The sequence below is a fragment of the Macrotis lagotis genome, chromosome X (genome assembly GCF_037893015.1).
Source record: "Macrotis lagotis isolate mMagLag1 chromosome X, bilby.v1.9.chrom.fasta, whole genome shotgun sequence".
Classification (NCBI taxonomy): Eukaryota; Metazoa; Chordata; class Mammalia; order Peramelemorphia; family Peramelidae; genus Macrotis; species Macrotis lagotis.
This window is the reverse complement of record NC_133666.1, coordinates 695,366,328-695,381,355: the sequence shown is the minus strand read 5'-3', so window position 1 is coordinate 695,381,355 and position 15,028 is coordinate 695,366,328. Positions and strand designations below refer to the sequence as shown.

At 48.0% G+C, this 15,028-nt stretch overlaps 1 protein-coding gene across 5 annotated transcripts in view; it reads left to right on the top strand.

Moving 5' to 3' along the window:
* ARVCF (ARVCF delta catenin family member) overlaps positions 1-15,028 on the top strand; it is a 337,170-nt gene that overhangs the window by 130,590 nt on the left and 191,552 nt on the right. Inside the window, exon 1 of one of the 5 annotated variants that reach the window (XM_074206515.1) lies at positions 5,112-5,129. The exons of the other annotated variants lie outside the window; for them this stretch is intronic. The gene's annotated coding sequence lies outside the window, so the exon portion shown is untranslated. Of the gene's footprint in view, positions 1-5,111; positions 5,130-15,028 lie in introns of those variants that run through there. 5 annotated transcript variants of the gene reach the window in all.

Genomic DNA, 15,028 nt, shown 5'->3' with positions numbered 1-15,028 from the left:
CCCTGGGGGCTCTGCCTGCTTATGTTTCTGGATCTGGAATGTAGTGGCCATGCTGCTGGCTGTGTGCCCTGAGGGCTGGGCTTCAAGTGAGTTCGCTCCAGCTGAGGTCCCCCGCTGTTCCCTCAATTTGTGCCCGGTGCTCCCCAGGGCTTAGGTCAGGAAACCTCCGCTGCTATGAGCCGCAGCTCCCACGCCCTGGGGTTGCCTCCAGGAGGCTGAAGTTCTTTTGCTCTGGCAGGCCACCCAGGCCACCCCTCCAAACCCTGGGAGTAGAGCCTTTCTGCTCTTTGCCAGGTTACCTTGAATAGGAGAACTACCTCACTGGGTCCCTTTGTGGGTTCTGTCTCTTGAAAATTTAGTTAGAGTCCTTTGTTTCAAAGATTTATGAGAGAGCACCTAAGACATGATCTGCTCTTGTCACCATCTTGGCTCTGCCCCACTTTGGGCCATGCGTCTTTTATTCCTCCAACTCACTCCTTGGTTTGGTCTGATTTTTTTTTCAAAGTGTGTGTTTCTTGCATATCATCATTTATGCTGCCTCTCCACTATAGTTCCTTGGCTGGGTTGCAGCTTGGTATTCCTACTATGGGTCTTTCCATTACTCCAGGGATGAATCTTAGCTTCCATTCAAATTTCATAACTTGCCTCCATTCAATGCCTCTGGAAGGGGTAGTGTTGGGGTAGGACCAGTCCTGTGATTTCCCTTGTTCAAGGGACTCTTGGATGAGGAAGCTGGTGGCAGACCTTTGAAGGTGGGCAGCTAGGTGATGTAGTGAATGTAATGTTGGCCTTGGAGGCAGGAAGACCCAAAATCAAAGTCTGACTTAGACAGTATCTGTGTAATCTGTGTTGACTTAAATAGTGTCTGGGTCCTCATCTGCAAATGCAACAGCTTTCCAAGTCCCTTCCAGCCTGACTCTATTATCCTGTGATATTTTGAGAGGGTTCTCTTGGGAGGGTACTGAGAGGTTAGTTAGCCTGCCCAGACCCACACAGCCAAACTTGCACCTCTGTCCTCTCTCTCCTAGCTATACCATAGTGGAAGAATAGGGAGGTAAAAGCTTTCTCTTTGTTTCAAGGAGAAACTTGGGGTCATTTAAAAGTTTACCAAAGGAAAGCCAAGCTTGCTCTCCTCCTATTCAATCCTGGGTTCAGCTTATTGTCCATTTAAGATTTCACATACACACACACACACACACACACACACACACACACACACCTGCACTGCCCATGTAAATGTACATCATAGTATTGTGGTCTGGATGGTAGGTTTTCATCATCCACTTGGTTTTTACTGGGTGGATGGTTGTTGTTTTCAGTTGTGTCCAAATCTTCATGACCCCATTTGGGGTCACTGGACTCACTGGAGTTGTTTTCCGTTTTCTTCTCCATTTCATTTCACAATTGAGAAAACTGAGGCAATTGGGATAATACAACTTGCCCAGGGTCACACAGCTAGGAAGTGTCTGAGATTGGATTTGAACTCAGGCTTTCTTGACTCTTGGCCCAGTACTCCATCCACTGTCCACCTACATGATTGGGCCATCTCTTTGGAGTGATGATAGATCTCTTCCCAAGATCTCCAAGCTTTATGTCATCCATCGATAGAGTAGAAAGACAGAATTAAACAATATATTTATCATGGTGGTGGAAGAGCTGCTTGTGTGACCAAGGCTCTGGGGAGGGGGCAGAGAGGAGAGGAAGCTCTCTTGTAAGATCCTCTGACCCATGGTCCTTTAAGCCAGCCACATCTGCAGCACACCATTATCTGTGGTTGTTTAATTGCATGAGAACAGCATTATCCATGGAGCCCCTGGCGTGATGACTTCCTGCCCTGTTCTGCTAGCTCCTTCACCAATAACTGTAGAATGCATTGGTTTCCTATTTCCATACACTGGTTCTTTGATCAGATCTGCTTTCTCCTGGTCAGGTGGAGAGTTCATTTGGTAATGAAAATACTCGATCCTTTTGCTGATTTTTCTGGAAATCTTCTTCAGGCCACCTTAACACCCTCATGTTCATAAATAACACAAACTCCCATTAATCTAAGTTTGTGGAAGCCAGCAGCACCTTAAGACCATTTTCAAAGGTTCTCTGGACAGCAGCTCAATATTGCTGTTATTGCCAGTACCCAACCTGACCCAGAAAACCTGAGCTACTTCTATGAAAGGTTGCAGAAATGAAGGGAGAAGGAGAGGTGGTGGAGGGGAGAGGAGAGGATGGAGGCACTGTGGGGGAAGGAGAGAGAGATAGAGAGGAGGAGAGGATGGAGGCATTGTGGGGAAGAAGAGAGAAATGGAGAGAAGGAGAAGAGGGGAGGTGATGGAGTGGAGAGGAAAGATGGAGACACTGTGGGGGGGAAGAAGAGGGATGGAGACGAGGGGAGGTGATGGAGTGGAGATGAGAGGATCAAGGCACTGTGGGGGAAGAAGAAGAGATGGATGGAGGGGAGGTGATGGAGTGGAGAGGGAAGATGGAGGCACTATAGGAGAAGAAGGGGGGTGGAGATGGGGGAGAAGGAGAGGCAGAGCTTTCTGGTTTTTCCTCTGGTCTCTGCCTTAGGGCCTCCACAGCTGCATTATCTCCACCCTTGCTTCTCCACTGGAGAATCCCTGGGCCTACTCACACCACATTTGGACTGTTATGCCCAGATTTTGGTGTCATGGTCTAGAAATAACAAGTCAATCAGCAGACTTTTTTATGCACTAGATACAAAAGCTACAAAGGCAAAAATTATATAATCAGTCTCATAAGTGGGACCGAGTGAGGTGGACAACGTTGAACTAAGTTAGGAGGACCCAAGTTCAAATCCTGCCTCAGACACCTGCTGGCTATATGACCTGAGGCAAATCAATCTCAGTTTCCTCATTTGTAAAATGGGGAAAATAGTTATTGTGCCAATCACATGAGACATTTCAGTAAAGCTGTTGATGAATCTTTTTTTTTTAAGGTTTTTGCAAGGCAAATGGGATTAAGTAGCTTGCCCAAGGCCACACAGCTAGGTAATTATTAAGTGTCTGAGACCGGATTTGAACCCAGGTACTCCTGACTCCAGGGCCGGTGCTTTATCCACTGTGTCACCTAGCCACCCCTGTCGATGAATCTTAAAGAATCCACATCTGTTTTATTGGAAAGAGGGAAACAAGTGGAGATGGGGGGTGGGAGGTAGGAGCAGCCAGGATTAGGAGGGGGAGACACTTGAGATTTTGTCCTAAGAGGATACATTAAATCAGTTGTTCTCACACTTTAGGAACTCAGGACCACTTTACATTCTTTTTTTTTTTTTTTGGAAAGATTTTATTTATTTTGAATTTTACAATTTTTCTTCTAATCTTGCTCCCCGCCCACAGAAGGCAGTCTATTAGTATTTCCATTGTTTCCATATTATACACTGATCTAAGTTGAATGTGATAAGAGAGAAATCCTATCCTTAAGGAAGAAACATAAAGTCGGAGATATAGCAGAATTACATAAAATAACTTTTTTTAAAAAATTAAAGGTAGTAGTCTTTTTCTTTCTCAGGATATAGATGACACCACTTTACATTCTTAAGAATGATTGTGGATCTTTCAAAGAACTTTTAATGTGGTTATATCTGTCAATATTCACCATATTAGAAAGTAAAATGTCAGTATTATTATAAAAATAATATTGATCTGTGGACACCCCAAAACATGTCTCAGGGAAACCACATTTTGAGATCTGCTTCATTGAATGAACTGTAGATTTTTTCAATTGATATTTTTATTTTATTTTTCCAATTACATGTCATGAAAGTTTTTTGACATTCATCCACATGCATATGCATATTTTTAAGTTATATAATTTCTTTCCATCCTCCCTTTCCATCCCTCTCCCATAAGCGGCAAACAGTCAGGTGAACATTGTGCATACACATTTGTGTTTACCATGTTCACAGATGAGTCATTTTTGGTAGGAGGAATTAGGATTAAAGGGAAAGAAAGACAACCATGAGATAGGAAAAAAATACATGAGGAATTTTTAAAAAATAGATGTAGTGTGATTAGCTTCCGTGGTTTTGGTTTTGTTTTTCTTTGTCTCCATGGGGATTAGTATTGTCCCTAGTTGGTCTTCTAGGATTGTCCTAGCTCTCTGAACTGCTGAGAGCAGTTGCATCTATCAGGGTTGATCAACTCATAATGTTGTTGTTAATGTGTACAGTGTTCTCTTGGTTCTGGTCCCTTTGCTCAGCATCAGATCCTGTAATTCATTTCATGCTTCTGTAGAGCCTGACCATTTATAGTTTCTTAGAGAACAATAGTATTCCATAGTATTCAGGTACCATAACTTGTTTAACCATTCCCCAGTTAATGGGCATCCCCTCATTTTCCATTTCTTTGCCACTACAAAAAAGAGTTTCCATGAATATTTTGGAACATGTGGCACTTTGCCCAGTTTTTATGATTTCTGGATATAGAACTAGTATTGGTATTGCTGGGTCAATGGGATTGATCAGTTTACTATCTCTGAGCATGGAAGTGCAGATTTTTTAACCAGGAGGAGAATTGGGGTGGTGGATGTGGTGAGAGGGGTGGTATGGATGGTTACAGGTTTCAGGTGTTCATAGTATTTTTGTAAAAGAAGGATTAGGCCTAGAGTGCAGAGCTGGGAGCCTTGGAGGAAAGGGGCAGAGAGACCACGTTAAATTCAAGAGGGTTGGCCCAAAGGGGAAGGGGCTGCCCAGAAGGCAATGGTTCCCCCTCCCTTGGGCTCACTGGTTGGGGACGTGGCAGAGGGCATTCCCATGTGGGGCCGGGTTTGGACTCGATGGCCCCTTTGGTGCCCTTCCAGCCTAGAGAGTGTGTCATCCTGAGAATTCCTCCAAGGGCGGCTTGGGTAGCCTATGTTAGACAGGCTGGGGGCTGCCCGGGGATTTGATCTGCCTGAAGCCTCCCAATGCTCGACGAGGTATTCTGGGTGCTCCTATTTTTAGCTGCAGCCCTGAGTGATGGTGAAGGTGATTAATGATCCAATCTCTGCCTTGCCTTGGCCTGGAGAGACTGCCACGCAGAACCAGGCGCAGAACCAGGCGCAGAACCAGGCGCAGAACCAGGCCCAGAACCAAGGCCAGAGCTACTCTTCGCAGGCAACTTAATGGGCTCAGCCAGGTTTGAATATTTTTATTTAACCATGGAGAGATGCTGGGTGGGGGAGTGACCACACACACACACACACACACACACACACCCCATACTTACTTTGGGGTCTTCTGGCATCAATTATGGGTCTGATTTGAATAGGCTGGATTCTAGAACCAGGGAGAGGAGGAGAGGAGGGAGAGAGACAGTGTGACAGAGAGAGACAGAGACAGAAACAGGAGAAAGAGAGAGACATAAAGAGAGGAGAGAGACAGAGAAAGAGTCAGAGCCAGAGAGAGATAGAGACAGAGGCAGAGACAAAGAAACAAAGACAGTCAGAGATAAAGAGAGAGACAGAGACAGACAGACTGAGAGAGACACACACATGGAAAGGTAGAAGCAGAGTCAAAGAGAAAGACAGAGAGACAGAGAGAGACAGAGATAGAGACTGTAAGAGGCAGAGAGACAGAGACAGAAGAGAGAGATACAGAGAGACAGGAGAGAGACAGAGACAGAGAGAGACAGGAAGAGATAGAGACAGTCAGAGACAAGCAGAGACAGAGAGAGATAAACAGATGGAGACAGAAGCAGAGTCAAAGAGAAAGAGACAAATAGAGAGACAGAGGCAGAGATAGAGACAGGCAGAGACAAAGCGAAAGACAGACAGAGGTGGAAGAAGAGAAAGACAAGAAGTGGGAGATGAGACAGAATAGAAAGGAGGGAAAAAAGAGGGTAAAAGACAAGAGTAGAAGGTGAAGGAAAAGTGGGAGAGACAGGACAGAAGGGGAGCCAAGGAAGGGAATGGAAGGAATACCGACTTCTCTAGAGAAATCTGTCCCTCAAGCTAGAGTTTTTCTCCTCCCTTCCCCTTTCCTCTGAAGTTGAAAGTGCTGAATTTTTTTTTTGGGGGGGGGATCCACAGGATCTGATCATGTCATTTAGCTGTGTAACCTTGGAAAAGTGATGGTCTCATCTACACACTGGGTTAGATGCTACTGAGGTCTCTTGCAGTCCAGACTTATGATAATTCCATGAACCTATATCTTATCATTTTTTATTCTGAAAACCTCAGGGAGGGCCAAAAGGGTGAATTACTAGGATTCTCTGAAGATTTCATGGAATGGATTAGCCAGGGTAGGTTCCAAGGACCCAACCCTGAGAAAAGCCCCCTTAGTTGGGCAGTCATACCTCTATCCACCACCAGAGGGCAGGTGGGTAGCTCCCCTTTTGTTGACGGTGGAGCTGGTTTGGGGTGCCCTTGTTTATTTATCCTAACAGGTGATTTGGGTCCATTAAAGCATACTATGATTGGAGGAAGATGGAATATTTCCAGTGGGAAGGGTCGCCAACCAAGGAAGATTCATTGGCTTCCAAATCTTCCCATACTTCTCTGTGTTCTGCATATCCAGGATACATCTTATGGGGGAGCACTATACCATCATCATGGATCATTCCCAAACCCAGAGAACTTGGGTTCTCTTGTAATTGTTTGTATATTATTTTAAGCATTTAAACAAAATTCTGAGGAGGGATTGCTAGGCTTCAACAAGGCAATCTTCCCCAACAAGGTGAAGAGCTCTTAGTCTAATCTATGGGCACCTTCTTTCCTTTATAGTCTGTGTGTGGGTATTGGGTGGTATGCATGATTTGTATCTGGGTCCCTCAGGTGGTTTGTTTTTTCCTCTGTTATCCTGACTAATTATTGGCTTGGTGGAAATTGAGTTTTCCCTCTGCCTTTAATTCTGATACATCTGGCTTGGAATCAAACTGTCCTTGGGTGTTGATTTTGAAGCCCTCAGGGGTGGTCCACTCCAGTGTGGGCAGCCCCAAGTGCAGGTTCCCTTCATCTCTGGCCATTTTCTTTCTCTCCCTTGGATTCTTGTCTTCTCCCTGCCCTCATCTTCTTGGTTTGGATCCATAATCAAACCTTTCATACTACCATTATTACTAGAAAGGGTATGTCGTCTTCCCCGTGCTCTCATGCACCATCTTTGGAACATTCCAAACCAAAATACTTTGGCATTGGGCCACTTTAGCCTCCCTAAGATAATTGATTGCATTGGAAGACACTACTATTTGATTTCTGATTCATGGAGTAAGCTGGGACTTCCAGCACACAGATTAATTTTTACCGCAATGTTCTTGGAATGACTGGGAAATTCCTTGTCCCAAGCTGAAAAGCTAAGAATTCTGGATTTACCCTCTTGAGCTGCTGATAAGAGGCTGGGCATTCAAGACCCTGGCACTGGGACAGAGCCCAGGATCCCTTGTCTGCCTGGAGGTCAGATAGCTGTCCCCTGTTCCTGGGAGGGGCCATGTAGTATTGTGTATAGAGTGGTGGAGTCTAGAAGATGTGGGTCCAAATTCTGCCATAGCTACTTCCTGGTTGTGTGACCCTGGGCAATCACTTAGTCTTTCTGAGCCTCAGAGTCCTCAGTAAAATGGGGATAACTTGAACCCAGCCTGGAGTTTTATCTTCTCCTTTTCATCTAGACTTTAGTGATAACCTCCTAGTTTCTCCCTCCACCTCTTCCTAACTATTCCCTCTTCTCCATTCAGGTACTCTATTGATATTGCTATCATTGTGTCCCTCTCCTGCTCTAGCAGCTCTTTGGCTCCCTGTGGCCTCCAGGATTTGCTGGTCAGTCAGACAGCAAGTGTTTATTTATAAAGTTCTCCAGCGACACACAGTAAGACTAAGACAGTCTTTGCTTCCCCGGAGCTCCCATCCTACAGGGGAGGGAAAAGATAAATAAAGCATTATGTAGACAGAGTCATTTGGAGAGAAACTCAGAGGCCAGACTAGAAAAACCTGGAAGAACTGGACAGAAGGCCCAGAAAGAGGTGAGGAAGGAGAGTGTTTGAGTCATGAGAGATGGACAGAGAGGAGGGTTGTGTGTGAAGATCAGTTGACAAGTTGGGGCATCTCAGTACTTTCTGAGAGGAGGTGGCTGTCAGATGACTGGAAAGGAGGAGGGAGCCAGTTTATGAGGTTTTGAAAAGAGAAGCAGGATTGTGTATTTAATCCCTCCAGTGATGGGGATCCAGTGGAATTCATTGAGGAGGGGGGTGACATAGTCAAATCTGGGCATAAAGGAAGGTCTGAGTGGAGGATAGACCAGATGGAGGAGAGACCCCAGGCTATTGCACTAGTTCAGGGGTGAGGTGATCAGGGGCAGGGGCAGAGAGATGATTGGTCTGGCTCCCTCCTGCCTTTCCTGACCCAGGGTGTATTGCTCCTTTTCTAGATCTTGAGAGCTCAGTACCATTGGACTATTTCTTGTGCATAAATTTTCATCTTTCACCTCTCTGCCTTTGCCTAGGCTGTCCCTCACGCCTAGCAGGCCCTTCTTCTTCACTATTGACTCTTGGAAACACTAGTTCCCAATGGTCCACTCCTGGATTAAGCCTTTCCTGATCCTCCCCCTTGCCCCACTCCTTACCCATTACCCCCCCCATTACCTTTTAAATTTAATCTTTATATATTTGCTATTTGAGTTGCAATGAGGCAAAGTAGTTAGTAGTTAGAGCAAAGTAGTTAGAGAGGGGACCTCAAAGCCAGGAAGTCCTGAGTTCACCTGACTGTGAGACCCTGGACAAATCACTTCCCCTCTTTGAGAGCTCACGCCAACTGCCTGAGAAGATGCTGATCCAGCAAATCTCCAAGCCAGCGTATTCAAATCAGACCCATAAGCCTCTGACCCAGTCCCATGAATGAATGATAACAGTCTCTTATCCTTGCTAGAGACTATAAGCTCCCTGCGGGCAGGGACTCACTTCTCTCCTAGTTTCTGCAGAGCCAGCCAGGGTCAGCGTTCACCAGAATTGGAATTGAATCTCTCCCCTGTGCTGACCAGCCCCTCCTGGGGGGCTCTCCCTCCCCTTTATTTAATTGGAAGCCACCTGAACCCGGAGCCCAAGGTCCACCCAGACTTTGAATCACCTGTGACCTTGAGACAGCCTCCTTTTTTCTGGGTCTCGGTTTCTCCAGACATGAAATGGGGGGGTGCCAGATGCTCTAGAAAGTTATTTTCAGTAACTCTGAAGACAACTCCCCCCCCCCCCAAGAACTGCCAGCTCTGCAGTCAGCAAACCATAAGCCATTTGGGCCCGGCAGGGGCCCCCTCTCCTGAGCCACAGGGGGCAATCTCTGGCTCCCTCCTAACTCCTTGGGCCGGCTCCTCATTTGCATAGAAAAGGAGGAGGGTAGACACTGTCTCCTATTTATTGTTGCATCCTGAGTCCCGTTGCCATGGTTACTGCTCAGCAGGCAGAACTAGGCGGCGCCTTTCAAAGTTATGCTAATGGACGGATCCTCCGGAGAAAGATGCTCGAGGGAAGCTGGGAAGCCAGCCATCCCCGGCCCCAGAACTTGACTTGGCCGGTGGGAGGGGGAGTGGTGGGGAGGGGGAAGGCCCAAGGCCCCTAGCTCTTTTGTTTGTCTTTTGTTTCGAGGGAGCCACAATTGTTTCCAGGGAACTGCCAGGGGGTTGGCAGCTGGTGGGAACCCCTGGGGTTCTGGTGCTGCCCCTTCCCCTCCCCCAGCCCCCAGACCCTGAGAAAGCCAGATCCCAGAGCACTGGGGAGGAGATGGGAAACTGAGGCAGAAATGGGCAGGGATGAGCTAGCTGTTTGTCCACTGTCTCCCCTTTGACTGTGAACTCCTGGAGAGCAGGCGTTGGTTTTGCCTTTTTTGAGTCCCCACTGATTAGTGGGGTGCCAGTCACATGGGAGGCAGACAAGGAGATGGAGAGCCGGAGAGGAGAAAGACATAGGCTCCCACCTCCTCCCCAAACCTGGAGTAAATGCCACTGTCTCCTGGGCCCCTTGAGGAGGAGATGGCTTTGTTTGTGGAGACAGACCATTAGTTACAGACTCCCATGGGTTTGGTGGAGACTGGAGCCTCCTCATCCTCTCCCCCTCTCCTTCTTCCCTTCTCCTTCCCCTCTTCCTTCTCTCCATCTCCCCTCCTTTCTCCCTCCCTTCATCCTTCTCTTCCCCTTCTCCTCCCTCCCTTCCTTCCTCCATCTCTCCCTTCCCTCCCTCCCTCCCTCCCTCCCTCCCATCCATCCTTCCCTCCTTCCCATTCTTCTTTCCTTCCTTCCCTCCTTCCTTCTCTCCCTACCTTCCTTCCTTCCCTACCTTCCTTCCTTCCCTCTCTTCTCTCCCTCCCCTTCTCTCCTCTCCTTCACCCCTTCCTTCCTTTCTTCCCTCCCTCCCATCCTTCCTTCCTTCCTTCCTTCCTTCCTTCCTTCCTTCCTTCCTTCCTTCCCTCCCTCCCTTCCTTCCTTCCCTCCTTCCTTCCTTCCCTCCCTCCCTCCCTTCCTTCCCTCCTTCCTTCCCTCCCTACCTTCCTTCCTTCCTTCCTTCCTTCCTTCCTACCTTCCTTCCTTCCTTCCTTCCTTCCTTCCCTCTCTTCTCTCCCTCCCCTTCTCTCCTCTCCTTCACCCCTTCCTTCCTTTCTTCCCTCCCTCCCATCCATCCTTCCTTCCTTTCTTCCTTCCTTCCCTCCCTCCCTTGCTTCCTTCCCTCCTTCCTTCCTTCCCTCCCTCCCTTGCCTTCCCTCCTTCCTTCCCTCCCTACCTTCCTTCCTTCCCTACCTTCCTTCCTTCCTTCCTTCCCTCTCTTCTCTCCCTCCCCTTCTCTCCTCTCCTTCACCCCTCCCCTCCTCTCTCCTTACCTTCAACCTTCTCTTCCCCCTTCCCTCACTCCTCTCTCCCTCCTTCATCCTTCCCTTCCTCCTCTATCTCCCCTCCTCTCTCCTTCCTTTCTCCTCCTTCTTTCCATTTCCCCCTCCCTCCCTTCCTCTTTCCCAGACTTCATCCTTCTTTCCCTTCCCCTCCTCCTCTCTACCTCCCCTTCCCATCTTCTCTCCTCCCCTTCTCCTTCTTTCCTTCCTCTTTCCCTCTTTTCCCTCTCCCTCCCCTCCTTTCCTCTCCCCTCCCTCCCCCCTCCTTCCTCTTCTTCCCTCCTCCCTCCTCCTTCCTCTTCCTTTCCCTTTCTCCTCCCCTTTCCCACCCCCTCCACTCTCCCCTGCCCCCCATTGCCTGACTCTTCTCAGATGCCACTTAGTAACTGTGGCCTTCCTTCCTTCCCCTACTACTCATCTTCCCTGAAAAATTGCTTTGTATTTTTTATAGACATCGTTGTTGTTGAGTCATTTCATTCACATCCTACTCTCAAAGACCTCACTTGGTGTTTTCTTGACAGATGCTGCCATTTCCTTGTCCAACTCATTTTACAGACAGGGTGAAGTGACCTGCCTAGGGCCATACTGATAGAAAGTGTCTGAGTCAGATTTGAACTCAGATCTCCCTGACTCCAGGTTCTGCCCCCTGTGCTCTATGGGACCCCCAAGGTGCCCTCTAGATCTCAAAGGATCATAGATTTAAAATCTGAATGGACCCAAGGAGCCTGGAGTCCTTCTCTTCCCCAGGGAGAAACTGAGACCTGTAGAGGGGGAATTGTCCGGCAACCCCCATGTGAATAGAGACTTGAGCTCACATCCTTGGGGGCAGAATCCAGGGGTCTTTCCACAGTCTGTGGGCCTCCTTCGTATACTTCCGCAATAGAACCTGAGCTCCTGGGGGACCAGGATGGTTGCATTTGATGCTTCATATCGTATGATGCTGGCATGCAGGAGGTGTTTAATGAGGACATATTGATTGAGGTCTACCCTGAGGTAGTGATGATGATGTTTGTCCTTTGTTCTTGAAGAAGACCATGACATCAGGGAGGTGATACCATGACATGCACATGAATTGAATTTGAGGGAGAGGGGACTGTGCTAAGTCCTCAGCCTCACTTTGTCCTCCAGAGTCATCTGGGTCAACTGGAGATGGCCCTGGATATGAGGCCATCAGGGTGAAGGGACTGAGGAGTAAAGTAGTGGGAAAACAACACTGGACCCTAGAGTTCAGAAGGGCTAAGCAGGTGCAGTGCCCCCATTTCACAGATGAAGACTAGAAATGTAGGATTTTAGGATTGGCCTGGATTTTAGAGGTCACCAATTCTATTTGTCTCATTGGACAGTTGAGGAAACTGAGGCCCAGAGAAGAGGGACCTTCCCCGCATCACAGAGTGTGAGAGCAACTCCAATATCTAGGCCTCCCAGTTTTTCTTTCTCCAGCACCTCAGCTCTTTCTCTGTCTCCCTTTATCTTTCTGTGTCTCTGTTTCTGTCTCTACCTCTCTCTCTCTCTCTCTCTCTCTCTCTCTCTCTCTCTCTCTCTCTCTCTCTCTCTATCTCTTACACACAAACACAGACACACACACACAGCTGCCTCCTCCCTCCCATGGGAGGCCTCACAGAGGTTGGCCCTATCTCTAGAGCCTCTGGGGCAGCTGCCTGCTGAGCCCGTACTATCCTTGAGGGAAAATATCATGTTTGTGTCTATGGTTTAATTTAAAGATGGCAGTAGTGGCCCACGCTGTTGTTTTCCTGACCCCCTCCCAGCTTGCTCATGCCCAGCTTCTTCTCAGGGTCACAGTCCTGCCAAACCCCTTTTGGCTCAACCTTTCATTCTTTTCCAGTAGCAGATTCCCTCCCTCCAGTTTCTGGCTTGGCCTATAAATATATTATCTAGGCTCTGGGGGCCTATGGGAGGTAGCACCCAGGCCAACACTGGCATCGTCCTCCTGATACAGCTACCTTGGGCATCTAGGAAGGAGGGCACCACAGCAAGAGTGCCTGGTAGAGAGACTGCAGCCCTGGGTTCAAATTCTGGCTCCAGTGATGTTGGGCAGTCACACCTTGCAGGCTGCTGTGCCGCTGTTCCTATGGCTGGACCTCGTCATCTGCCCTAAGCCTGGGCCCTAAGGTCCTCTGGCTTTTACTGGCAGTTTCCTTTGTCTCTCCTTAACCCTTAGAATCTAAACATCTCACCTAAAATGTTCTCTCCAAAGTTCCTGATGCTCTCTTAAGCTGCCAGATCCAGGGACCTTTTCTCAGTCCTTCTCCTTGGCCTCTCTGTGGTCTTGGACACCACTGATCACTCTTTTGTCCTTGGTCTCCTTTTCTCTCTGTATGCTCAGGACACAATCTCTCCTGGTCCTCCTCCTCCTCCCTCTCTGACTTTGGCTCCTTTGCTGGATTCTCCTCCAGGTCATACCCTCTTACTCTCTCAGGGCTCTGTCCTGGGTCTTCTACTCTCCTCCCCACCATAATATTTCACTGGATGACCTCAGCAACTTCTGTGAATTTAATAACCATTTCTATGCTGATAATTCTTTGCCTTTTCCACCTCAGTCTCTCTGCTGACTACCAGTCTTTCATCTCCAACTACCTTTCAAACATCTTCCATTGGGTGCCCAGTAGACATATTTACCTCACTATGTCCAAGACAGCCTTTAATCTCTTACCCCCAGACTGTTCCCCCTTTCCCACCTGTTATTATAGAGGGCAACCCCATCTTCCCAGGTCTTGGACTCCTAACCTAGAGGTCATCCTGGACTAATTCCTCCTCATCTCCTTGCCATATCCAATATGGTGCCAAGGCCTGCCAGATTTCACCTCTGCCCCCTCCCTGTTCCAGGCTCTCATCACCTACACTGGGCCTATTGCAGTAGCTTCTGGGGGAGGGAGTGTCTGCTGCCCCCAGTCTCTTCCTGCTCCAGTAGGTGCATAATAAATGTTGATTGTTTGACATTAGCCCTAACCTTGAACCTCAAGACCCTCCTACTGGGTCCTCCCTGCTATGTTATCTTCCTCATTCAAATGTTACCTTGGGATGTAGTAAACACCCATATTAGATTCTTCCTTCCCTGAATCTCCATTTTGTCTTCTGTAAAATGAAAGATTGACCTTGGTGACCTCAGTTTTCCTTTCCATCTCTAAATCTTGGTAAATCCATGACCCTGTGAACCCAGGACAAGAATTAAGATGATGGTACTTGGGGAGGCTAGGTGGCGTAGTGGATGAAGCACCAGCCTTGGAGTCAGGAGTACCTGGGTTCAAATCCAGTCTCAGACACTTAATAATTACCTAGCTGTGTGGCCTTGGGCAAGCCACTTAACCCTGTTTGCCTTGAAAAAAAAAAGATGATGGTACTCTCAGGGTCTTTAATGGTAGGCCAGCCCCTTCCCCAAGGTTCCCTTCCACCATGTGGGCTTTTCTCCTGCGACTGTCTTTGCCAAATCCTCTTCTCCCATGGGAAAATATCAAAGACCCCAGAATTCCCATATCTACTAGGCTCCACAAATGTTTGTGCTGACTCTCCATAGGACTCAGAACTTAGAGGTGATGTTGAACAATAGAAAGAATGATATTTCTGGGACCAGAGTATCTGATTCTAGTTACACACTTGATGCTTCCTGCCTTTGGATAAGTGACAGTCTTCCTGGGCCTTAGTTTTCTCATCTATTAATGAGGTTGAAATTAGTCTTGTGACTTAAGGGGCTTCCTTCTGTATTCAGCCTTCCTTCTCAAATGTCTCCTTATTCCCATAGTGGAGAGTAACCTGGGTTTCTCTCTACCACCAGTCCTCCGATCTCCTCTCCCTCAAATGAATCCCCAGATTGCCCAGGGACCTGTGGCCAAACAACCCCTCCTTACTGACTCTCATCTCACTCATATCATCCCTGGCTCCTACCCTGGGAAACTTCCTCATGCATCCTTCCAAACAGACTGTGCCTTATATCCCAGTTACCAAGCCACCCGCCGGGGCTAGACCTCATGGCCAACCATTGGATCACCAACACGAAAGGAACATATTGACAGTCTTTGAATGGCCCCGGGGGGGGGGGGGTTATTAATGATTGTAGACAGCTGTGCAAACACTGTGTCATCCCTGCATGGCTGGCTCCTTGCCTTATCCCACCACTCTCGCCTGACCACTTATCACCATCACAAGCGCAGAAAAAAACAGAAAAAACCCCACCAAAATCGTTCCAAGTACTCTCCCCTTCCTCCAGGGAGTGACAATGTCTTCT